This window comes from Ptiloglossa arizonensis, chromosome 6, assembly GCF_051014685.1.
Source record: "Ptiloglossa arizonensis isolate GNS036 chromosome 6, iyPtiAriz1_principal, whole genome shotgun sequence".
Lineage (NCBI taxonomy): Eukaryota > Metazoa > Arthropoda > Insecta > Hymenoptera > Colletidae > Ptiloglossa > Ptiloglossa arizonensis.
The window spans coordinates 22757916-22783486 of record NC_135053.1 but is presented as its reverse complement, the minus strand read 5'-3'; the positions used below and the strand labels follow the sequence as shown (position 1 = coordinate 22783486).

Genomic DNA, 25571 nt, shown 5'->3' with positions numbered 1-25571 from the left:
CTAACTCACGAGCGATATCGAACGAGCGGAGTGGAAGCCACGATATTGCGAAATAAAATCATGGCGTTCGTAAATTGCAAACTCGGGGGAATCGTACCTAATACCCCGCTTAATGCACGGCCAATATGGCGGACTATTATCCATCAGGAGAATCGTGGCGCGTGCGCGTGTGATCTTCTTTCCTTCGTTTCTTTTTTTTTTTCTTTTCCTTTTTTTCTTCTAAAAAATGACGACACTGTTACGTCGATCGTTTCGTGCTCCCTGCTCCGCATCTCGCGAAAGCATTACCGTAATTCCTGACATTGCCGACAGGATTAGCGAGCGAGCACGTTAGATCGTACCTGCCTTAATCTCGAGACTATATCAGATTTCAGGGATGCAAAGACGCCGAGCCTCGCGTTGCGGTTTCGTCTCCTTTTCCCCCTCTCCGCCGCCGATTGCATTTCGCGTTTGCACGCGCACCGTGGATACTGGGTGTCCCTTTAAATTCAACGTTTCCTCGTACATTCTTCTCTTCCGTTTCGAAATGGTGACGCAAAAATTGAAATCTCGGAGAAATTTATCAATCGATCGTCGCGTGATTGTTTTTCCTTTGAGTCGAGCGACTTCTTTGCGCAGAATTTTGAAGAATTTTGAAGAATTTTGTACAATTTTGAAGAATTTTGAAGAATTTTGAAGAATTTTGAAGAATTTTGAAGAATTTTGAAGAATTTTGAAGAATTTTGAAGAATTTTGAAGAATTTTAAAGAATTTTGAAGAATTTTGAAGAATTTTGAAGAATTTTGAAGAATTTTGAAGAGTTTTGAAGAGTTTTGAAGAGTTTTGAAGAATTTTGAAGAATTTTGAAGAATTTTGAAAAATTTTGAAGAATTTTGAAGAATTTTGTAGAATTTTGAAGAATTTTGAAGAATTTTGGAAAATTGCAACGCCGAGGATTGAATCGAAGACGAAGAACACCGAAATATTTTACCCCGTTTCTTGGCAATTTGTGAAACGAAAATCTTCTCGAGGAACGATTACCGTAATTACACTTGCTCCGAGTGAAACTTTTAGCAAAAGTTTTCGCATAGATACTCGAGAATTGATTCGTATTCCGAGCACGAATTAAAGTCTCCGAAACAAAGACGAAGAACACCGAAGTATTTTACCCCTTTTCGCGAACATTTGTAAAACGAAAATCTTCTCGAGCAACGATTACCGTAATTACACTTGCTCTGAATAAAACTTTAAGCAAAAGTTTTCGCATAGATACTCGAGAATTGATTCGTACTACGAGCACGAATTAAAGTTCCTCCGTATCGAGCGTATTTCGAAGTTTCGTTCTTTCGAGAATCGGCCGGTAAAAATATCAAAGAATACGTTACGCGCGAGTATCGAAACGAAATACTCCGTTCCGGGTATAAAAGTATCGTTGGTTCCACGAAAGAAAGAAAGCGGTCATCGGGTAAACGATCGAAATCTTTTGTTAATGACTCGGAGTGGTTTCCTCCCAATTATGAGGGGACACGATTCGAAGGTTTCTCGGCGATACGATCTCGAGCGAAACCTTACACCGTCGCTCGCGCGTAGCAACAACATCGTTCACGGAGCCATCAACGATGCATTAACACGCGACGCGAACGCGATACCGCGATCGTCGCGGACATCAACCTGCCCCGGTCGTCGCGGTATACCGTTAAACCGTGAGCAAGCCGGTGTGTTCGTGAACAGACCGCGAACGAACCGTCTCGATCCGCATTAACCCTCTTCATCTCGAACGGTGCCACGCCCGGCTCGTTCGTCGCGAGATGATTTATTCGCGATTGCGTCGTCCTCGTCGTCGTCGTCGTTATCGTTGTCGTTGTCGTTGTCGCAGTTTTTCGCCGAACCGGAGCGGCGATATCGACCTTAATTATTTTTCTCGCGAGAGGCGCCTACCGAAAAAGCGACTGCCAGGAAGACTTAAACGGTCCCGGCGGTATAGAGGGAGGCGGAGGACGACCACGGGGCGGGGAGACGCGCAGCGAGCTAATTATGCGTCGTACGAAGGAAGATTTATCGCGTTTGCATTTTCCACGGTGCGTGCCCGGTGCACCTACGTGAATACGCGTACCCACGTCCTCCCTTTGCCCCGTACACCCCGCCTCCTCTGTATCCACCTATACCTATACCTATACCGCGAAAGGGGGGCGTAGGTGTACCTTGACGACTTAATATTACGACCGCGAGAGATGCCAGGTTTCGTGGAAGCCAGAGGTACTGCGCCGCGCAGGACCGGTACCATCCGCGCCGACGATCGCGGTTCCCCCCAACCGGGGAATACTGAATTTATTTTTTTTTCTTTCTTTTTTTTTTTCTTTTCTTTTCTTTTCCTTTTTTCTTTTTTTACCGCCAAGGCAAACCCCTACCGCTCGCGGCCGACTCGTTTCGTCGTCCGAGACCGGGACGAATTTACACCGGCTCGTTACCGGCTTTTCTTTTTATTACGCGACCGATTCGTCGCGTTCGATTCTCGCCGAGTGGCGATCGGACGCGCGGGAATTACCGTACGCGATTCTCCGATGGGTATTCCAGAGATATTTACGAATAGGGATTGGATGGTAATCCTCGAAGAGTTGGGAGTTTGTACGACAAAACTTTTGTCGATGATATTGTGTTTAGGAAACGATATTGTGGAGTGATTATTGGAAAGAAAATCTTGTGTAATTTTGAAAAGAAAAGGCGGAACGTAAGAATCAGGGGTGAATCTTGTCTCCAATGTTTGAATATATTTGCTTGAAAATATTTGGAAGAAATCCTTGTGTAATGTCTTTGAAAAGAAATTCGAAGGATATTTACGAATTAAGATCGAACGGTAACCCTCGAAGAGTTGAGAGTTTGTACGACAAACGTTTTGTCGATGATATTGTGTTTAGGAAACGATATTGTGGAGTAATTATTGGAAAGAAAATCTTGTGTAACTTTGAAAAGAAAAAGCGGAACGTAAGAATCAGGGGTGAATCTTGTCTCCAATGTTTGAATATATTTGCTTGAAAATATTTGAAAGAAACCCTTGTGTAATGTCTTTGAAAAGAAAATTTAGCATTCACGATTTTTGCTGGGTATTCGAGGGATATTTATGAATTAGGTTCGGACGGTAACCCTCGAAGAGTTGAGAGTTTGCACCTCTAGATATTGTAGAGTAATGATTAGAAAGAAACCCTTAGAGTAATGATTAGAAAGAAACCCTTCTTTTCAAAGGAAAGACCGAACGTAAGAACCAAGGGTGAATCTTGTCTCCAAAGTTTGAATACACTTGCTTGAAAATATTTGAAAGAAACCCTTGTGTAATGTCTTTGAAAAGAAAACTTAGCATTCTCACTAACAGGGAGAGTTGTGACCTTGTTGTCGATCGTAACGCGCATTGTCGAAACTTAAATCGTAAGACAAAGGTTTAAAGAAGACGAGAATAATAGTAGCGAGCGAAGAAAGTAAAAATAAGTGTACCTTTCGATCTTGGAGTATCGTGTATAAAAGTGTCGGAGAACGATAAAGTCGAGAATAAGAAAGGGAAAGAAGAATCTTGGTAAAACCGATTGTAAAGTACGAATCTACTCTTTCCTTTTCTTTTGATTATTTCTTAAGGCTTGGATTACAATTACGACCGAAGAGACACCATAGGCGTCGCCATCGAAAGTTTATCGTTCGTTAACGAGGATGAGAATTAATTTCGAGAAAGATCTCCGCGTTGGCAAGGATTTGATTTCGTCTGGAAGCCATTGCTGTAGAAAAGTGTGGCGAAAATCTACGCGTTATCTTCTACGCGTTATTTTCTACACGTTATCTACTCCCTCCCTCTCTCTTGATTATTTCTTAAGGCTTGGATTACAATTACGACCGAAGAGACACCATAGGCGTCGCCATCGAAATATTATCGTTCGTTAACGAGGATGAGAATTAATTTCGAGAAAGATCTCCGCGTTGGCAAGGATTTGATTTCGTCTGGAAGCCATTGCTGTAGAAAAGTGTGGCGAAAATCTACGCGTTATCTTCTACGCGTTATTTTCTACACGTTATCTACTCCCTCCCTCTCTCTTGATTATTTCTTAAGGCTTGGATTACAATTACGACCGAAGAGACACCATAGGCGTCGCCATCGAAATATTATCGTTCGTTAACGAGGATGAGAATTAATTTCGAGAAAGATCTCCGCGTTGGCAAGGATTTGATTTCGTCTGGAAACCATTGCTGTGAAAAAGTGTGGCGAAAATTTACGCGTTATCTACTCCGTCCCTCTCTTTTGATTATTTCTTAAAGCTTGGATTACAATTACGACCGAAGAGACACCATAGGCGTCGCCATCGAAATATTATCGTTCGTTAACGTGGATGAGAATTAGTTTCGAGAAGGATCTCCGCGTTGGCAAAGATTCGAATTTGTCTCGAAGCCATTGCTCTGAAAAAGCACGGCGAAAATCTACGCGTTATCTTCTACACGTTATCTTCTACGCGTCATCTACTCCCTCCCTCTCTTTTGATTATTTCTTAAGGCTCTAATTACAATTACAACCGTAGAAACACCATATGCGTCGCCATCTAAATATTATCGTACGTCAACAAAAATAAGAGTTAATTTCGAGAAGAATCTCCGCGTTGGCAAAGACTCAAGTTCGTCTCGAAGCCATCGCTGTGGAAAAGCATGGCGAAAAAACGGTAGAACTTGACGCTGTCGAGCTTCGAAGTACCTTAACCTCGACGAAGCTACATCGGTCTCTACGCGGCGAGATTCAGGAATATCGCGGCAAGATAAACAATCTCTCCCACGCCGAGATCGCCGATCGATGCTAATGAAGGACCACTCGAGCTGGTTTCTCCGTGAGTAGGCTCCTCTCTCGTCGAAGAAGCGAGTTTTCTCTTTCGGAGTGGCTGGTCCGCAGGGCTTGCGTGCGGGAGAGGTCTGGGATGGACGCGTGCGTGGCCAGAAAGCTGGAGTTTTGACGGGGTACGTGGGCGTCGGGTAATAGCGCGACCCTTATTAATGGGCCTAGGGAGACAACTCTGTAACGCGCCACGCAAACCACCGTGTTTTATGGACGCGAGTCGGGCCCAGAAGCGGGAGGGGTCTTCGCGGGGAGTTCGATAAATTAACGGGGACGAATACGTCGCGATACTTTTCAACGAAAAACGAGAACCACTAACCGAGATCTCCTCGGTGAATACCTCAACTTCGCGTGGAATTTGGAATTTCACGGGGAGATTTATTTCGTACACGTTTCTGCATTTCCACCGAACAACGTACAATAGCTTTGAAAATTGAACGAGCACGAGAACGTGAGGTATCGATAAGTGAGAAACGAATAACGTTCGAAAATCACACGGACCTTGAAACGACCTTGACGCGCCTCGAGCTAGGAACTCTTCGGGATGTTCTTTTCGCACTCCTGCGAGTGTTCTCTGTAGCAGAGAATTTGAAAAGGAGTAACCAAACTATGTACAAGAAGAATATCTCATCTCCCATGTACTACTGACTTTCAGTTCTCTCGATCAGGATCTAGTTAACTATTTTCGATCCTCGTCCGTAATTCAATCGCGATTCGTAAGAACCGAGCGATTCAGTATCCACGAGTACTCCGTTAGTTCCTGGCGAGTGCAACTCTCGGTCAAGGCTCAAGCTCATCCTCTCGATGAAAGCCCAAGCGCGTCTTCTTAAGTGTACCCCAAGTGTCCCCGAGTTCACCGCGAACGCACCTGCGCTTGCCAATGACTTCTTAATTGCCATCTACGCGCGATCCTCTCGGTTTCTCCGCGTCGTACAAACAACGGTCAAAGGTGGTATTGTTCTCCGATATAGAAGTCCCTTATCGTCTTTGCTTACCCAGGCTTCACGAGCTAGAATTCCACCGGTTGTGATGTCGCCGCCTGGGCAGATCCCTCGCGACTTCTCCTCCTCGCTTCTCCTCCTCGCTTCTTCGAACCGCTCGAGGACCCTTTGGTGGTTCTTCTTAAGGTGCTCGATGCTCCGTGGCTGGTGATTTTTCACGATTGATTATTCCCGGGTCCGTGTCCCGGTGTTTGCGCGGCGTTTCGCACCCGCAGCTGGACCGCGAGAAGGTCCCGTGAGGCGCGTGCCCGTTCGCGACTCGCAAATTGAACGGCGCCGTATTAGTCACGTTTAAATTGATCGTCGTTGCAACGGGCAACGCTCGATCCTACGCGAGCGTGGACACACGGTAACCCGCCGCGCGACCGTGAGAAATACGTTCGTAGACCCCTACGGCGATTCACTGTCGTACATTCTGCGGGGAATCGTTCGGATTCTCGGACTCGGTGCGCCATACTTTTCCCGGAGGCACTCGGCATCCTCGCTATTCCGCGTAACGCGCTACGATATTACGTTCCTACCGGTAGCCCGGCTACCGTGCGGATCCGCGAGAGGATGAAATATTACCTCGAGCTGCTGCTGCTGCTGCTTCTTCTTCTTTGCCCGCGGTTCGATACCAGCGAACCTCCAGCCCCGAGTGCTCGACTTCGATTACAACCGCCACGGCCCGGATAGCTCCCTGATGAAACGCGTTAAATATTAGCATCTAGAGGGACTTTTTCAAACACGTACGTTCGATTCCATCTCTCGCGACTCCTGGTTCCCGAGATCGCTCCACCGAGTAACTTCGACACGTTGCTTTCGAGTTTTCAGAGTGTTTCGAAGCTGTGGTGTTCTCATCGTTCTTTACAATTACCGACCGTTGCAATAGGTTGTTCGATAAGTTTTGTTGTTTGATAAAGTTTATCGAACAGTACCATATTGAATAGTTTTATTGAACGACGAAACTTATCGAACAACCTAGTAAAAGTTAAGATTCTAATATCTGGTTTATTATATGTTGGAATGCAACAACTTAGGTCACTATATGCCTAGAGAAAATACGTCCTGGGGGGCGTGAGGGTCATCGTCATCTGTTTTTCGGTCACTGTTGCAACGCGACGTCAGTCTCTTTTCTTTACTAGGAAATATGATAAATATACATTATTCTTTTCTCTGTACATTACTTGTATTTTCTATGTAATACACAGGAATCTCGCGTATCCTGTAATACAACGATTTAACTCTAGGTGAACGACGAATAATGTCGTGTGCTTTTCTCTCAGTTTGCGCGCGACTGAAGAAAACTGAAAGAAAAAGAAAGTAACGACTGAACAGTTGATCGTGCAGCGGACGACCCTTTGTGGCGAAAACCCACCACAAACTGTTCAACGTGTGACACTACCTAGGTCACTGTTGCATTTATCTCAACAACGACAAATCGAGATACCGAGTCAACGAGTTTTCCTCCGGAGCGTTCGTCGATACTCTACGCGACTCTGTCGCGTCAACTCGAGTAGATTCGCGTTGTTAAACGTAAGATGGTCTTGCTACTGGTTATCCGAAACGACGCACTGGTCCACGGACGTTCTCGAAATGTTCTCGCAAGGAGAGAAGAAACTTGTTCGCGTTGTCCACGAACCGTGACCAAACGCCATACGGAACACGGGTAGGTACAACGTCGCATTTCCCATGTACATTTTAATATAATTTGAGTCGGTGGATGCCGGTCGAGGAATAATCGGGACAGGGTAAGACGCATGCTTCTTCATTGTATCGTACCGTAGGAATCTGGCATGAGCCGGAGAGGACGGAGCAGGAGGAGGTGGAGGAGGTGGAGGAGGTGGAGGAGGTAGAGGAGGAGGCGGAGGAAGAAGAAGGGCTCCTTTGTGAAAGCAGCCTCAGGAAATCAGGATTGATATAGGGCTGCGGTAGGTTCGCTCGTAACTTTGTCCCGCGGTACCCGTAGACGCGGCCTCCATCCATTAATCACCCTCGTACGAGGCCCGAACCCTGGGTGATTAGCAGGCGTGAACACCGACTCACCGGGGATATATATGCGATTGGTCGCCATTGTCGACCACCGTGGACGTTCCGCGCCGCCGATTGAGACGTCCGTCTTCTTCGCCGATTCGAAAATCCCAAACACGGAATCGCGAGCCGCGGTTTCCGTACTCTTTTTCTTTTTCCACCCTCCGTCTTCGGCCGAAACTTGCGACTCGCGGCTTCGGGGGCCCCCGTCGAGACGATTTCCCCCAGAAACGAGTTCTTTCTCGGACCACTCGACTCGAGACGATTTCCTACTCCAACGAGTACCTTTTCAACCCTATTCAACCGATTCTCTACTCGAAAGAGTTCTTTCTGGACCCTCTTGAACCGATTTTCTAGTCAAATGAGTTCTTTCTGGGCCCTCTCGAGTCGATTTCCTACTCCAAGTTTCTTTTGGCATTCTTGAACTGATTTGCTACTCAAAAGAATTCTTTTTCGGCCCTCTCTAATCGATTTCCTACTCTAAGTTTCTTTTGAGCATTCCTGAACCGATTTGCTGCTCAAAAGAGTTCTTTCTGGGCCTTCTCGAGTCGATTTCCTACTCCAAGTTTCTTTTGGCATTCTTGAACTGATTTGCTACTCAAAAGAATTCTTTTTCGGCCCTCTCTAATCGATTTCCTACTCTAAGTTTCTTTTGAGCATTCCTGAACCGATTTGCTGCTCAAAAGAGTTCTTTCTGGGCCCTCTCGAGTCGATACCTACTCCAAGTTTCTTTTGGACACTTTTGAACCGATTTGCTACTCAAAAGAGTTCTTTCTGGGCCCTCTCGAGTCGATTTCCTTCTCTAAGTTTCTTTTGAACACTCTTGAACCGATTTCATACTCAAAAGAGTTCTTTCTAGACTCTCTGGAGTCGATTTCCTTCTCCAACGAGTATCTTTGAACACTATACTCTATTAAATCGATTCTCTGTTCAAAAGAGTTCTTTCTCGACCCCCTCGAACCGATTTTCTACTCAAAAGAATTCTTCCTGGATTCCTTCGACCCGATTTCCACCCGAAACGAATTCTCTCCAAGAGAAATCGACCACCTAAACCCCCGTTCAAAATTTATCGAGGTGCCCTGGCTTCGAGGCTCAAGGACTTTCGAACAACCCTAAAGTTTGCCCGAGTTTGCAAACATTGACACCCGAAACGCCATCCACGTGAACAGACTAACTCCGAGGGTTGACAATCCATGACTTTGGAAACGAACCCTTCGCTAATTATACAACTAAATGTACTCAACGTTTTTACATCCGCAAAGCAACGAACTGTACATTGTACAGATATCGTCACTAATTTTCTTAGCTCCGATGAATACAATATCGGTACAAACGACATTCCGATGATTTCAACGCGTGGTAAGCGTGTCGTCGTCAGGAAAACGTTCCCAGATTCCCCGTGAAGAGGACGAAACCTTATTTTTCCGAAACACCATTTTCGTTACTATCCCTGGAATCCGCAAAGATCCACAACCCCAACGAAAACTTGGCTCTACCTCGAAAGCAACCAATAGAAAGACAGAAACCATCTCCTCCCCGCCAATGGAAATTCCTTTCGATAATTTTTAACGAATCCCGTTGCCGCGCACCGACAACAAAGAATGCATAAACAACCCCGCTTCATAAACAGGGTCCCGTCGACGATATCGCGCACAATGTAGGGAGCGCGGTATTATTTATTACGCATAAAGGTCGCGCGCACGCCGGCCAAAACTTGTTTCACTTTTTTCGCGGTTCGCGTTATTTCACTTGGCGTGGCTAATTATTTATTGCGCGTAAAACGTGCCAGCGGAAATCACGCGCGAGCGAAAACTCCTCGCGAAGGTGGGCTCTCCCTCTCGTAGGTGCTCGCGCGACGCGGCAGCCAGCCCTCTTCCTCCTCCTCCTCCTCCTCCCCCTCCTCCGCCGCCACGTAATTTACAGCCACGTTGATTACCTCGTAAGTTACACCCACGAGACATTGGAATCTCCGCGGCATCTCGATGGGTGGTTTCTTCGGCCAAAATCGTCGTACAATTAGGCGCTTATTTTTAAGTGCCCGGGGCCCGCGATACCGTGCCCGAAAACGAAATAAATCGCGGCCGAGCGAACCTCGGAAATCGGGACCCCCTTCCGGCCGTAATTCCAGCCGTCTGTCAAAAAAGATACTTAAGTAATTGCCTGCCACTTTGAGGGTTCACTCGGTGGGCCCTCCCTTTACGAGGAATCGAGAGTAGGGAGGGGGCGAGATCGTTCCTCGATTCAACAAACGTATCGATTTCGATCTGGAAACCCCGAAAAACGTTTCAGCTTGACTCGAGACGCTTCGAAACTCTCCCGATATAAAATTCCTATTTACGAGACAAATCCAGTCTTTCGTGTCCGTAAAATTCCTACGTTTTAGAGACACCTCGAAAAGACACACCCCGAAAGAAAATTCAATTCCTTCGACGCTCGACACGAACCCGGTCCACTGTTAATTTCCAACGAAGACAACAACCACTTACGATCGTCGACGTACGAGCGGATTCACGACCCGCGCGTAACGATCCGGTTCAGATTACGAAAGAAAATTGAATTTCGTTTCCTCCGACGCGTGACACGAACCCGGTCCACCGTTACATTAAATCTTAACCGGAGACAATAACTACTTACGGTTGCCCTGTTTCGCGACGATCAACGTACGAGCGGATTCACCGAGCCACGACTCACCGAGCACCCAGAAACCTGGCAAACGAACACGCTTCCTCCTCCTCGTCATCTTCATCGTCGTTTCGCGAACTAGGTCGCGAGCCGCGGAGAATTCGGTAGTTAGGCGGTCAGCGCGGCTCGCGTTCATTTTCTCGTACCTACGTTTCGCAGCGCCGCGATTGCACGTTGCGAATGATAAATGGCAGGATAGCCGGCGAAGTAGTAAAAGCGAAGAGGCCACGGTATGCGAGGTTGGGCCGCCTCGTATCCAGGAATAATTTCCTACCGGCTCTACGGGCGTACGCTCGCGTCCTTTTCATTAAACTTCCGAAACGCCGCTAATATTCACAATTATTATCTCGTACACCGGGGTCCGGGGTGTATAATTGAGCGGCGGAGTGAAACGAACACGAACTAGGGGGAGAGATACGGCAACGAGAAACACGGAAAAACGGCCAGAGAGAACGAGATCGTCGACAACGAGCCAGAGAAACGAACAGGAGCGGAGAAGACTGGAAACGAGGATGGAACGCGGCGAGCGGCGCCGTGGCGCGCGATGACGAAGAGCCCTACGACGATTCGCTAATAACCTGCTATCGGTGCCGCGTAAACGCTTTTTGCTTCTCTTCTGGCGGCGATACGCTCGTGGAGATTCGCACGATTTCCGTGCGTTCGGTCGGCGCCCGCGGCAATTACGTCTGGCGGCGCCCAGCCAGTCGTTGCGACCGAGCGAAACGCGCAACCGATCGGCACTATCGGTGTCGAGCACCTCTGAACGGAGATCTCTCTTTTCGAGAAAAAATTAGAAAAAATAGAAGAACGACGCTTCTCTAATGATCAGCCCTCTTTCGCGAGTGGCTACGCGAGGGGACCCCCCTCGAGTTGGAAATTCTCCGGCTCGTGTTTCTCCGCGGGTAGCAGCGCGAAGGATTTGCGATTCGCGGGACGATACGCTCCGTGAGACGAGAACTAATCCGCTACCGGGTTTTCCGCGCGATGGAGGCCCAACGCGAACCTTGTTGCGCGGTGATCTGATCGGTGGCGATAAACACGGACGGAGTGTATACTCGGCGATGGAATTTTCGAGGCGGTGGTGATTTCGATCGCGGTGGAGATTACGGAGCTCTCCGTAGCCGCCCGATCAATCGAGCTCTCTAGCAGCTGGCAGAGTGCCTTCGGTGTTCCGCGGTCAGTTGCTCTTTAAAATGCGCACGGTCGCCGAGCTGCAACATCGAGTGCGCGGAGATATTCGCGGAACGAGATACGCGGTAGCTTGGAAAAGGGAGGGTAACGTTGTCTTGAAAAATTGAAAAATTCGCGAAAAACAGTCTTCACGAGAGAGAAGACACTTCCGATAAGAATTCAAGAAACTTTCGAAACGATCGTTGGAAAAATTGATCACCACGAACCTTGAGAAATCAAAACCGTTTGCAGCGACTCTCGGTGGTCACGTTTGGAGAATTCTAAAAAGATGTATTTGCTCGAAGAATTACGAAATCGAAATCGAAACCCTTCTCAACAATTCTCGATGGTCACGTTCGGAGAATTCTAAAAAGATGTATTTGCTCGAAGAATTACGAAATCGAAATCGAAACCCTTCTCAACAATTCTCGATGGTCACGTTCGGAGAATTCTAAAAAGATGTATTTGCTCGAAGAATTACGAAATCGAAATCGAAACCCTTTGTAGCGACTCTCGGTGGCCACGTTCGGAGAATTCTAAAAAGATATTTTTGCTCGAAGAAGAACCAAATCGAAATCGAAACGAAGAAGTCTTCCTTTCGATCGATTCACCTATTTACGAGCGCACTCGCCATTGACCGCGGTACGTCGTCCGGGGCCGTAGGTGGCGTATCGATGAATCGTCTTCGTTCTTCGATGAGATCGAGCTGGACGCCTACTCGGGAAGTCGGAAGATCCTGGAGAAGCGCGACGTTCTAAATCTCGCGCACGAACCGTTGATTTCGATCGTAAATCCACGGGTCGCGAAACGAACCCGTGGTACCTCGTGCGACGAAACCCGCGGAAAAGTAAGATTTAAATAACGGGTCGGCGTGGATCGAGGTCGATGGGTGTTTCGAGATCGGGGGCGCGTCGAAACAAACGAACGTTGTCTCCGGAGATGGTGAAAATTACAGCGCTTGATAAGGTAAACACGGTACGGAGATAAGGTTGCAACGGTACAGACGGTTGCGAGCGGAGAGAGAGACGCTTCCGCCGGTCGATAGAACGCGTCCACGACGATCACGCGCGGATAAATAAGCTGTTATGCGACGTGGATGCGACGCGTTATCGGAGGAACGACCCTATTGGTCTTGGCGATTGTCCCCGGGTGAAATTAGGGTCGATGGGAATCGTCGCGGTTATCTGGACGTTAAAGCGGCCGCTGCCGAGTACAGCGAGTTGTAATTGGAATCATCGATATCCAGATAGTCCTCGTACGCGGCATCGGGAGTTATTTAAATTAAAATGCAAATCGGATCATCGGCCCGCTACCGGTTACCGCTTCCAGTATCCCTCTCGCATTATGCTTCGCTTCGTGACTCGGGCTACTGGTTACGCGCGTCCACGTGAGTCTTTCCTCTTATTAAGTCCAAGGTGATTAATAGACCGTACACCGGAATAATAAGACCGAAGGAAAAAAATTAAAAAAAATAAAACCGCGGGAATATCGTTACGATTTTACCCGTTTTAACGAGCTTCCAGACCAGGCGAATCGTCGACGAAACGCGAACGTTCGATCGCTATAGAACACAGTCGAGAGTTCCCATCTTCGTTTTCGTCCATCCCTGGTAATTTCTCGCGACGATTTGAAATTTTGAAATCGACTTGGGTGAAACTTACCACTTTAAAATCAACTTTCTTTATCGTTTTAATCCGAAATATTTCTTCCAAGCACCGTCTATGCACTGCGGTACGAAGACGAGAATGTTTTCTTCCTCTTTCTTCGAGAACGAGACAGAGAGAGAGATAGAGAGAGAAGCTGGTCTCTCTTTCGGAGAATCGGTGGTCCGTGCAGGCGCATCGGGCCCAGGCTCGAGTGTCCCAGATTTTTAAAGAAACACCCGTTAGATGCGCGTCAGGCCGTTGCACGTTGGGGCCTACGGGGGTGGCGTGTGTGCTGTTGACCCGGCATGGACCGGTTCGGGTCACTCCTTTTTTCCCTCCTTCATCGGCGCCTTTTTTTCTTCCCCCCTCTGGGAGCACCTTGGCCGTATAGCCAGGTGTGACGTCACGCGAGGAGGCGTGATAGGTTATACGCGTTCGTGCGTGTGCGGGCCCACGCGTGGCCCGGCCGTGTATACACCCGCCGTGCTCGTCAGCCTCGACGAACCGTTTCCCTCGATTTCGGTCCTACATAGAGAAAGAAACGACCACCGTAGCTTCCATGGAGTATTTCGATTGCTTCGACGTCGAGTGACCACGCATCGAAATCACTCGAGCGATCTTACAAAACCTAGCGTTGATCGACGCTCGCGTTCGTTCCTCGAAAAAGCATCGCGATTGTTACTTTTCGATGAAATGATCGGCAATATTGAAAACTTTCCCGCCAATTTTTCCTATCGTCTACTCGCGAGAGGAATTTCTTCGTCGTTCGTTAACGGAGAACCGTGCCAATGTATAAAAGAAACAAAGAATCCATTTCCATTGGCGCTTATCGGCGTTCTTTCGATTTTGTCGTAAAGTTCAGATTACAATATGTAGTTTATTTATTCTTGTACAACTTATTCTTTGTACAAGTTCCGTTAGTTAGCACTTTGGAAAAAACCTCTACCTTAAACTGTGTATTCTACTGTTGTAAAGTTCAGATTATAATGTCTAGTTTATTATAATATGCAGTAGTATAGTTTTTGTACATATAAGAATACAAAGTCAACAAGTATACAGTGATATGTCTTGACGTGAACGACGACAGTGTCGAGTAGTCTTCGTGACTCTCGACTTGGAACTAAACTAGAAAGAAAAACCAAAAGGAAAACAAACCGTTAACCATTTGACGAACGACGTATCCACGCCAATATGGAGACAGCCCTTAAAACTGACATCGACCATTCACTATCGACATCTACCACTCTTAGAATCATTGTTGCATTCGTTCCAAGAGATTTATTTCCCGAAACGTAACTAACCCCTTTCTCGATCGAGTTCCGAGTCAGCGAAGTATTTTTTACACTTACGCGGAGAATCAACAGGTACGTTTCTCCGAGAAATCTCAGCAGCGAGTTTCGGCAAGAAAAATAACGGAATCGTTGCGGCGTCGATCGTCGAAGCGTTTCCGAGCGAAGAAATTCGATTCCAAAGATCAGAGTGTAGAACGCGGCGAGGCTCGGTGAGGCGCTCCTTGGCTCTCCGAGGGCTAATTAATACGGCCGAGAGACAGCGAAATAGAAACGGGACAAAACATAGGGGGCCCCCCGCTCTCGCGGCCGATATGAAAGCGTCCGGTGGACGGTGAAGAAGTTCGTTAAATAATCGATATCGATGCGAATCCTGGAACCGCGAGGAATGAAATTGCTAATGTTATATCCCCGAGGAGATTGGTCGTTCCGCGTGGCCACGGTAAGAACTGGCTAATTAATAATTCCAGCGTATCCGACGGTTTCGTCGTTAAAATCGAACGTGACGGTTCTTTCTGCGCCGGTTTCCGCGAACCGGTGCCGTCGTCTAAGATACTCGAAAGACCAGGCCCCGTCCGGAGAAAGAAAGGAAATCGGTCTCTATTCGGGCGTCCCTCGAGGATAGAAGAAAGTTAGGAATGCGCGGGGAATGGGCGTTTCGGTTCCCTGGAAACGGGACGAAAACGAAACCCGCGGTGTTCACGCGAATCGAAGGTGAACACGACGGATGGATTCGTCGAGCACGAGATAAATCGAAATCGTGGATACTCGACGATCGTACGATCGTCTTGACGGGAGATAACGAGATGAAAGAGCGATCCGTGCGGGGAAATTCATTTTTTTGGTCCCTCTGACCGTTCTTAAATTTTAGCTCCACGCGAGTGTAATATTTTACCGAGCACGACGAGGACATCAAGAATAAGGACTCGTTTGCCGATAGTCTTGATCCCAAGATTCTTTCGAACTTAAACAGTGAACAATTCTTCTCCGTCTCTCGCCCATGGACCCCTAGTACTCCAAAGCACAGACTATCCCAATATACACTAATCCCAATACTACTAATCCCAAGTTCCTCCTGTTCTGTAACTTGGGTAGTCTCGCGACTCTCGGGGTAACTTTCTCATAAGTATCGTCCCAGAAGTGCGAGAACGATCGACGGAAATAACAAGAAACTCCTCCGGTCCGTGCGCTTGAACTTCGAGCCGATTCGTCTCCGTGCAAACTTTTCCACAGGTCCCGAGAAAATGGAGTCGCGCGTAGGCGTAGTTAGCGTACGTCTCTCGGATCTCTCGTTGGAGTATCTCTCTCCTGGCACTTCGTGATGTTCCGTCGTGGCCCGGGACGCGTATCGGCGCAAACGCGGAAGATCCGCAGCGTGTTTCCAGGCTTCGGGCGAGGATACGCGCGCCAGTAGCGAGCCATTAGCGAATCGCTGCGAGGCAGTTCGTCATCTCACGGTTGGCTAGCTGTGGCCAGCCGCATAACCTCGGTTCGCCGACACGCGACCCACACGCGGCGCTCTCTCTCTCTCTCTCTTTCTCTTTTTCTCTCTTTCTCTCTCTCTCCTTTTCCCGCGCGCGTCCACGGCCCGGGCAACTCTGCTCTCGTCCTTTTCTCCGGCTGCTGTCCCACCTCGGACCCCCCTTTCTTTTCTTCGCGGTGCGCAGCCAGAGCCCGAGACACCGTCGAGGGAACAAGACGGAAATAAGATACGACACAGCTGATACGCCTTCGTCCGCCGATTACGCGCTAGGTGTACGCCGGAGATTGCCGATGATGTCATTTCCAACTATAAACCGCCGCCAAGTGCAACACACCGGCTCGCTGGGCGCACCAGTGGACTTTTACCGGAGAGCAACGGGCCACGGAAAAGGTGATAAGGTGGCGCCGATTACCGAGCATTCGGAAAAGAAAGATCCCGGACGAAACTGTGGCTTTTGCTCGGATTTCGATTCACGGGGAACAGAACCGATCCAATACCATTGTGAGAGATGGTGTATCGCTTGATTCCAGAACTTTCTCGAGAACTTTTTCGAGAACTTTTTCGAGATTTTGCTCGAGGTAGCTTCTCGAGGAACAGTGGAGAGTCGACGAGGTGACGATTATCGAGCTTCCGTGTCTGGTGGTCTACGAAGAAGAGAGATCAACGCTGGATAGCGAAGGGTAACTTCTACTCGGAGGAGGATATTAGGGAGAGAGTGGAACTAGCCAATACCAGCGTGTCTTTCTTTTCTCGTATACTACCTAAGAGAGGGAGACACTGAGGGACATACAGTTTATGTTTCGCGAAATAGAAAGATCAATGGTGAATCGAAAGAGTAATTTTTGCCCAGGGGAAGGTACACAGACAGAGCACAACAAAATGTTCCATTTGTCGTCTTCTTGACTTCTCCGCGGTACCTTCTCGAGGAGCACTGGGTGTCGATAGGATATCAATTATCGAGTTTTTATTTACCCGCGTTCTAAGGGAAGAAAGATCAGTCGTGGATTAATTTTACTTTTCGTTTGAGTTAGAATGGAAGATTTAACTTTCCAGAAGCTTTTCTACCTATGGTACCTTCTCGAGATACTGGAAAGCAAAGCGTCCATACTTCCTGTTCTACGGAAAGAGGGAATTCGGTAACTTTTACTTGCAATTGTCCAGTTAATTACAATTAACCTTTTGAATAGTGTCTACTATCGATTAGCGATACCGGTGAACACCTATGAGCGTTCATGCTACATGAACACTACGCGTACTCGCGACACGTGCGAGAATCTTCCGCACGCAGCGTATGTTTCAACGAAAAGCTCGAAGATGTTACGGAAGGTCGAGTGAAACGTTCCACGCGACACGATCGGCCGATTCTTCCCATAAGTTATCTTTCTTCCTCCCCATGGTACCCGCGGACACCGTGGGACGTCGACGCTCCTTTTTCCACGGTGCTCGTATTTTTTCGAGGGCCCCGATCTTTATGCTCCCGGGGGCCCGCTCGCGGGAGGACGCGTATGGGAATTATTTATTCCTACGGGCGCGATAAATACTTACTTCGGGCCCGGCGGAGTAATAGCGCGAATATGAATTCAACCGTACAAGTCGTCGACGAGCGTACTCGGTACATACCATGGGTGTTCCGTTGTCGGACATAAAACGCGGCGAATGTTCCCACGTAATTGACTTTTATCGCTGGTTACCGAACGAGTCGCATCGGGACGTCGTTCCCGTATGCCGCGTACCTATTGTGTCGTACTGCGTTGCGCAGCGAGTTGCCTCCATCGTTCGCGCGCGACGAGATTTTCCAAGTTGCGAGAAGCGTCGAGCAATTTTCGATCGAAACGCGTTTAAACCGTACTTCTCAAAGTGTGGAAGAATAGAGTAGAGTTTCTTCTTAGGTTTCTCTGTGTATTTCTTTTTCTTTCCATTCTTGAAAAACAGAATAGGTGTTTAGAATTTAGAGAATACTCTAGGGTGTACGCGAGACTATAAATTTCTTACCTCGTCTGATTTATGTTTTTTTTATATTTCGCGTTGAAACCGTGGTTCTCAAAGTGTAGAAGAATAGAGTAGAGTCTCTTCTTAGTTTTCTCTGTACATTTCTTTCTGTTTCCTTCCCTGAAAAACAGAATAGGTGTTCGGGATTTAGAGAATACTCTAGGGTGTATGCGAGATTATATAATTTCTTACCTCGTCTGAATAATTTTTTTTTAATATTTCGCGTTGAGACCGTACTTTTCAAAGTGAAGAAGAATAGAGTAGAGTTTCTTCTTAGGTTTCTCTGTGTATTTCTTTTTTTTTCCATTCTTGGAAAACAGAATAGGTGTTCAGGATTTAGAGAATACTCTCGAGTGTACGCGAGACTAAATTTCTTACCTCATCAGGTGTATCTTTTTCTTAATATTTCATTCAGTTCACTGCTTTCGAGATGCACGCGAGAAACCTTGGCTCTCGATGAACAGATATCTTACTCAATTTTCTCTGTTCCCCGTTGTTTCGATATTTCCAAGACCACGTTTAAGCGCAACATGGAGAACACGCTGAGACCGCGCAACACACTCCTCGGCTTCCTCGCGTTTTTCTAATATTTCGAAGGCCACGTGCACAATTCGTGGAATATTTTCAAACGCGCGTTTAACCACACATTTAATCGCAACATGAGGAACACGCTGAGACCGCGCAACACACTTCTCGCTCCCTCGCCTTTTTTAATATTTCGAAGGCCACGTGCACAATTCGTGGAATATTTTCAAACACGCGTTTAAGCGCAACATGGGGAACACATTGAAACCACGCGACACACTTCTCGCTCCCTCGCCTTTTTTAACATTTCGAAGGCCACGTGCACAATTCGTATAACATTTTTCAAACGCGCGCGAAAATACTCGACAAACGTGGTTCCGTTACGAGCGAAACCCAAATCGGTATTACTCTCGATAACCGCCCACGGGACTCCCCCCGTTTTCGATAACTCTTCATCGTTTCGGTGTCGCGGTGTAGATTCGAGGCGGTCGCACGCCACCGTACCGCGTCTCGATTTTTCTCGACGGGCCGATTATTAATATCCCGGAGGCAGCCACGGGGACCGGCATTCCCAACGACATTTCTCGCAAACCGATCCGCGAGTCAAAAATGCCCGCTATCGGCCGGCTAGAAATTTATACCGAGGACCCTTGTCCGATAAAACAAGGAATTCGAAGCAACGATCAAGTGAAGGGAGGTTTGTCCAGCCTGGTCCGAGCTGCGCCCGCGACATCAATCATCCTGGCCGTGCTCGAGCAAGACTTTCACCGGCTGTTACGACGACGTCCACGTTGCCGCGCGAAACACCGAGCGTCGCGTTACGAGTTTCGAGGCTGATTCGCGCGACTTCTGAATTTTCCTCGTCGCGTTACGAGTTTCGAGGCTGATTCGCGCGACTTCTGAATTTTCCTCGTCGCGTTACGAGTTTCGAGGCTGATTCGCGCGACTTCTGAATTTTCCTCGTCGTGTTCTGAGTTTCGAAGCTGATTCGCCGACTGGTGGATTTTCCTTGTCGCGTTACGAGTTTCGAGGCTGATTCGCCGACTCGTGAATTTTCCTCGTCGCGTTACGAGTTTCGAGGCTGATTCGCGCGACTTCTGAATTTTCCTCGTCGTCTTACAAGTTTCGAGGCTGATTCGCGCGACTTCTGAATTTTCCTTGTCGCGTTACGAGTTTCGAGGCTGATTCGCTGGACTGGTGGATTCTCCTGGTCACGTTACGAGTTTCGAGGCTGATTCGCGCGACTCGTGGATTTTCTTCGACGTGTTCAGAGTTTCGAGGCTGATTCGCCGACTCGTGGATTTTCCTCGTCGCGTTACGAGTTTTGGGAACACGAAACGTACGAACGTTGACCACCTCCTCGCGATCGGGACAACGTGTATATAGTCGTTGGAAGACGTTCGGACCCCAACGATCGTGGATAGTTCGGGAGCTGCCGTACACAGGGACGATGATAACAAAGAGCGTGGAATCGTGCGTCATTCAATAAAGTTACGTACCTGGTCATTGTTTGACCGTTTACTCTGGGACGATTCGACTTTTCGCGATTGCTAACCGATGACCTTCGCGAGCCCTTGTCCTTGGAGTGGACGATAAAGAGTCTACGAAGCTAGTTGGTCGTTGGTTAACAATCGTAAGATGTCAACGTGTCGATTTTAAGACATTTAAATCTCTTGTGATTGGTAACCGATGAATTTCATGGAACACGAGCTCATGTACTCCGAGTGGACGATAAAGAATCTACGAAGCTAGTTGGTCGTTGGTTAACAATCGTAAAATGTCAACGTATCAATTTTGAGACGTTTAGATCTCTTGCGACTAGTAACAGATGATTTTCATGGAACACAAGCTCTTGTACTCCGAGTGGACGATAAAGATTCTACAGAGCTAGTTGGTCGTTGGTTAACAATCGTAAGATGTCAACATGTCGATTTTGAGACGTTTAAATCCTCTTGTGATTGGTAACCGATGATTTTAATGGAACACGAGCTCATGTACTCCGAGTGGACGATAAAGATTCTACAGAGCTAGTTGGTCGTTGGTTAACAATCGTAAAATGTCAACGTATCGATTTTGAGACGTTTAAATCTCTTGTGACTAGTAACAGATGATTTTCATGGAACACGAGCTCATGTACTCCGAGTGGACGATAAAGAGTCTACGAAGGTAGTTGGTCGTTGGTTAACAATCGTAAGATGACAATGTGTCGATTTTGAGACATTTAAATCTCTTGTGATTGGTAACCGATGATTTTCGTGGAACACGAGCTCTTCTACTTTGAGTGAACGATAAAGAGTCTACGAAGCTAGTTGGTCGTTAGTTAACAATCGTAAAATGTCAACATGTCGATTTGTAGACGTTTAGATTTCTTGTTGATAACCGATGATCTTCGTGGAACACGAGCTCGTGTACTCCGAGTGGACGATAAGGATTCTACGGTCGTCTACGAAGCTAGTTGCTTGTCTAACCATCGCAAGAGATATCAAAGCTCCCACTTTGAGATGTTTAGACCTCTGACGCGAGCTCTTGTACTTTGAATCGACAACACCAGTGTTCGCGACCGTCTACGAAGCTAGTTGATCGTTGTTTAACAATCGTAAAATGTCAACGTGTCGATTTTGAAACGTATAGATCCCTCGGGTAACCGATGATCTTTATGCAACGCGAGCTCTTGTACTCCGAAACGACGATACCAAACAGCTTGCAATCGTCTAGATATCAGACGAAGCTAATCGATCGGAAGAGGTCCGAATAACCCAAAATGTATCTTCAAACCTCCTACGATTCCTAACCAGTGATTACATCTTATGGATCGCGAGATCCATGTACCCGGATAACTGCAAAGCGCTCACCGAACATCGTCGACGACAAAGCCGATCGCACAGCAAAAAATCACTATGGCGAACACCACGGTCGCGAAGATCCCAGAGTACCTTGACTCTGGTGATATTCTACATTCGTTGTGTCGCTAAATACACCGTTAAGGGTCTCGTCGTAAAGAACGATTATCCGTGTAAACCTCGTTGAAAGTTTCCAAATTGTCTCGAAAGAGCGCGGCGCCATCGAAACGAGAGTAGGGGCGTCCCGGTCATAATTCGAGCCGAGCGAAATAATATAAATATGGTTAATCCGGGCCGAGAAAGCCGAGTAACGATCGTTTGCAAATGTTCTCCGCTCGATTTGCAACCCGGTCTCCTTCGACTTCAATGTTGCAGTTACGATTTACGAATCGTGGTCCTCCGTGGCGGTGAAATCGGTGCTTCGTCTTCTCTCGTTCCACGCGTTTGTTATCTCTGTTTGCCGACAGAGCGGGAAATTAATCGCACGGTGTGCAACGTAACAACGTGGAATCGGTTCGCTCGATGTCCACGATCTCGACGCCGATCGTAAACACCCGCGAATCGGCGTTAATTTCGAATCAAGTCGTTGCAAGGTTTTCGTCGGTCCTCCAGAAAACAGAACGGTTCGATTCTTCGTACGAAAGGTACGACTCCTTCCTCGTGTTTCTTCGACTCGATCGTCGTAACGTCGATCCCTCCATCGGTAGCCCCCCGATGCTCGAGGATGATTCAATCGACTCGATTCGCGTTCTTTCGTCGACTTCGCAACGTTCCGCCCACGGACCATCGCGATCCACCTGGAAGGATGATACGAGACGAATAAAAAGAAGCAACGATCACGACTGCGCACTGGTAGGATCGCAACCGTTCGACGATGATTCGGGCAAATCGATCCGCGGCGGACTCTCTTTCGTCGGCTACATAATGTTACGCCCACGGTCGATCGTCGAGATCCATCGCGGTGGGGACAAACAGAGAAAAAGAAATACAGATATCGTACGACGAGAAGAGGACGGACCGACATCCCGTCGGTAGCGTCGACCGCTCGGTACACGGTTTTGTTTAATAACGATACCACGAAAGGCACGCGGCGTCGATGCTCGACGAGTTTCGTCGCTCGATCGCGCCGGGGAATCTTTATTTCCGTGCAAACCGAACATCGATGCGTCGATTGTGCGTACATCGATTGAATCGCGACTGGCAACGGTCGTGTCGCGAACGCTCCAACGCAAAATGGAAATTGGTTTAACAGGGACTCGACAGAGATCTTTCGAACTCTGCGCAACGTGCAGTTTCGGTACGCGGGTCGATAATCGATATCTTTGTCGTCCGATTGTTGGCGAGCAAACTCAATTTTGCGCGTTATAATGCACAGTCGACTTTCTTAGCTACGGAGAAGATCGAACTGCCCTTGCAAAATGCGAGAGTCGACTTGTCCAGTGTTTCTCGATAGATTCTACGAAAGTAGCAACCTCCGGGTGTCAACGCGACGAGATATTCAAGTTCACCTGAACGTTCTGAAGAAACACCTTGCTCGTCTAATGAACAATTCGATTTTACACTACGACACACTATCGACGCTTTAAACGTACGTCGATTTGAGTTTATTCGAACTTCCCTCGTGTCCTGAACTCCAGACGTGAACGCTATCGACTTCTTGATCGCTCGAGAGATTTTCTATTACTCGCTCTGGAAGTGCAGCTGGTGTTGCCTCCGGCTCGCTATATGCATTCCAATAGTGTCAACGAGAGTAATAGTAAACTTCGACTTCTTAACTACTTGGAAGATTCTATTCCTTTCTCCAGAAGTGCAATTGGTGTCGCCTCTTGAAATGCACTCCGATGATGCCAACGACTGTAGCAACCTCTATATGCAAACTCGACTTCTTAGCTACTCGGAAGATTCTATTTCTTTCTCCGGAAGTGCAATTGGTGTTGCCTTCGACTCGATAAATGCATTCCGATAGTGTCAACGAGAGTAATAGTAATTTCAACTTCTTAGCTTGTCAGAAGATTCTATTTCTTTCTTCTGAAGTGTAATCGATGTTGCCACTGTTCTCTAAATGTACTCCCATGGTGTTAACAACAGTAATAGTAACTTTGACTTCTTAGCTTGTCAGAAGATTCTATTCCTTTCTTCTGGAGTGTAATTGGTGTTGCCACCACCTCTCTAAATGCACTCGAATAGTGTTAACAACAGTAATAGTAACTTTAACTTCTTAGCTTATCAGAAGATTCTATTTCTTTCTTGTGAAGTGCAATTGGTACTGCCACCGACTCGCCAAATGCACTCCGATAGTGTTAACAACTGTAGCAACTTCTATATGCGAACTCGACTTCTTAGTTACTCGGAAGATTCTATTCTTTTCTCCGGAAGTGCAATTGGTGTTGCCACCGTCTCTCTAAATCCACTCCGATGATATCAACGACAGTAGCAACCTCTATATGCGAACTTGACTTCTTAGGTACTCGGAAGATTCTATTCCCTTCTCCGAAAGTACAAGAGGCTACAATTGGTGTAACCTCCGACTCGCTAAATGCATTCCAATAGTGTCAACGAGAGTAATGGTAACTCCGACTTCTCAACTGTTCCTGGACACAGAGATAGACGAGAGTCCATCTAAATGGCACTCTGGTAAGGTTCCCTGCAAGTCACGGGGAAAGTAATCGAGCAAAGTGCGGGGCAAGTTCGCGGTGCATCGAGTTCGCCGGCAAACGGGCTAAAAAGAAGTTCCGAAGACAAGAGAGGAAGCATCCGTTCGAACACCCAACGCGACCCACCCACGAGCGACGAAGAGGATCATCAGCGAGGAGTCAGCGGCCGGCAGAAGCACGCCGCAGAAAATAGGGCCCCGGGTTGAAGAGTACCATTGATCCAGCGCCATATTTCTCTTGCCGGACTTTATTGAGGAAGCGCGGAGGGTGGGGCGGGAAGTATTGAATTCATCGGTACGCATTGTCGACAAGATATACGAAGCTGGGGGTTACGGGTTAAGTGGACCCTGTACCTCCGGTAAATAAGTCTCCCTGCGCGCCTGTTACCCGTGTAGATGTGTGTTGTCTTGGCCCTTACGTGTCTGGAAAGTGCACGCTGCCGGCCGCATAGGCCAGCCGCGCTTTCACGGGGCAATTTATAATCGTACCCGGGTTCAATGGAACCCGTGTGGGACGGCCGAGAACAAAGGGACACCCCGTGGAAGCTAGGTGGTTACTCGACGACGAGCACCACCTCCGCGCGGAGCTCGGGTTAATCGATGATTAGTCGCTTGCGAGTCTCTTTGGTTTCGCGAGGCTGTGCACTCGAGCAACGGGGAGCTTCGATTCAGAACCGAGTTGAATATCGACCAAATAACCGATATCGGCTACCAGAGGATCCAGAATCCGATACGCGACCAACGAAGAATCTCCTACTCCCTGGACGTTCCTTGATTAATTACTTCCGAAGCAATCCAGTCACCGATGCTACATTTTCGAGACACCGATAATACCGAGACGGTGAACCTCGCGTAGAGATCACCGAATACCCTACTACATCTACCGCGAGAGTTTCACCGCGTGCCTTATTAGGAGTCCTTGAAGTTCCATTAGAAATCCTCCTGGGTGTTCCGCGAGTTCAACCAGACGTCCCGCGAGACTTATTAGAAGTCCTATCGGAAGTTCCTTCGTCATCGTTTTGTCGTAAGTTCACCCAAGAGTCGAAACTGTGTCCCACGGGACGGGAAGAAGCTCGAGAAGCTCTATGGAAATCCGCGTGGTCGTCGTGAATCACGGTGGATCGCGTTACCACGTTACCCGGAAGCGAATTTATCCCCAGCGAGTCCGATCCCGTTGTTTGCGTACGTTCTGCTCTCTATTTGGGACACCCCGGACGACGCCCAACGAGCTCAATAACAGTTCGTTCATTAACGCCGGTTGACTTTCGGCGAAAAGGATCGTACACGATCGGTTAGGTTGTTTCCCGTACGGCAGAAAAGGGCGTCCTCCTGCGTGGACACCGTTTGTACCCGAGTTACAGGAACGAAGCACAAAGCGCCGGTTCCACTCGACCTACGACCCCCGTCTCTAATGAGCGCCGAAGCACGGCTATTGTGGGTGCACCT

The 25571-nt window shown here is 47.8% G+C and overlaps 1 protein-coding gene across 3 annotated transcripts in view; it reads left to right on the top strand.

Annotated features, from left to right (window-relative positions):
* The window catches only part of LOC143148359 (uncharacterized), a 506012-nt gene that overhangs the window by 340658 nt on the left and 139783 nt on the right, over positions 1-25571 (top strand). The window lies entirely within an intron of this gene.